Below are 1,473 nucleotides of genomic sequence, written 5' to 3'. Positions count from 1 at the left end.
AGACATATTTAAGGTTAAACAAATTGTGGCAGAATATCGTAAAGAACCAGCTGGTTCAAGACTACAATGGACAAGGATCATGAGTGGCAAAAGTGAGTCAGGTACACGGTACCGCTGGCATAGCAGGGTAGGGGAAAATCATCCTTTGTCAAATAGTAAAACACAGATAAGTGACATGTAGCGTACACAAAAGGTAAGAAAATTGATTGGTGCACACACTCACTTAATCCAGCGTAATATGTGGTAATGGCAACGGCCTTGCCGCAGTGGATACACCGGTTCCCGTCAGATCACCGAAGTTAAGCGCTGTCGGGCGTGGTCAGCACTTGGATGGGTGACCATCCGGGTCGCCATGTGCTGTTGCCATTTTTCGGAGTGTACTCAGCCTCGCGATGCCAATTGAGGAGCTACTCGACCGAATAGTAGCAGCTTTGGTCAAAGAAAACCATCGTAACGACCAAGAGAGCGGTGTGCTGACCTCACGCCTCTCCTATCAACATCCTCAGCTGACGTATTTTAGAACAGTTCCTCAAACAGATCAAAGAAAAATTTTTCCCAGAAATACAGTTGTTCGTTAAGTAGAGTTTCTGGATCTATTTTCCGATTTATATAAATTTCCAGTTCGTGAAGGGTAATAAGTAAAAGCCCTTTAGGGACGGTATACAAGATACTCATGTGGTCATTAATAGTCCCTTCAGAATGCTTATTTTGGTTTATGTGTTGCCCGAAGATAGACTTACTACTTGATGTAACAGTAGTATGTTCATGATACTTTATCTTAAAATTTGTACCAGTTTGGCCAACATAGTGTCTATTACAGTTATTACATGTGATTTTATACACCGCAGAATTTAGATATTTATTACGCTTATTGTTCATAATTTATGTTGAAGTACATTGTTAGTACTAAAGGCAATTGTAAGCTTTGTATCCATAAACATTTTATTGATTTCATCTGAAATAATGCCAAAATAGGTCATTTTGGTGACCTTGTATTTATTCGTCACTTTGCTTTGTGTTGGATTTAGACCACTGTACCTAATTTTCTCATAAAGGGTATCAATAAACTAGTTTTATAGTTGTTGGCATTAGCAATTTGTTTGAGTGTAGTCAACTCGTTTCGCACAGCGTAATTTTTTAATGGTAGTTTAGCGATTCTGTGTACCATAGACTGGAAAAAGACTTTTTTGTATCTATGTGGATGACATGATGTGGAATTAATTATTACATCTGTAGTAGTCAGCACCCTATAAATTGCAAACTGGTTCTTTCTTTCATGATTAGTAATAGCAATGTCAAGAAAATCTATCGTCTTATTACTTTCATTTTCGACCGTAAATTTCAATTTTGGATGTCTATTATTGTGTTTGCTCGTCAAATTATCAATCTCTTCTTTGGAGCCATTAAAAAGTAATAACCTGCTATCCACATATCTTTCCTAATATATAATTTTATTGCTTATTTCGGGGTTTG

General features: G+C 37.4%; 1 pseudogene; it reads left to right on the top strand.

The window, feature by feature from the left end:
• The first annotated feature begins 248 nt into the window (after positions 1 to 248).
• Positions 249 to 366, top strand: LOC126189722 (5S ribosomal RNA; annotated as a pseudogene).
• Positions 367 to 1,473: the final 1,107 nt, after the last annotated feature.

Source organism: Schistocerca cancellata, chromosome 5 (genome assembly GCF_023864275.1).
Source record: "Schistocerca cancellata isolate TAMUIC-IGC-003103 chromosome 5, iqSchCanc2.1, whole genome shotgun sequence".
Taxonomy (NCBI): Eukaryota; Metazoa; Arthropoda; class Insecta; order Orthoptera; family Acrididae; genus Schistocerca; species Schistocerca cancellata.
Note: the sequence above shows the minus strand (reverse complement) of the source record. Positions and strands in the feature narration are given on the sequence as shown.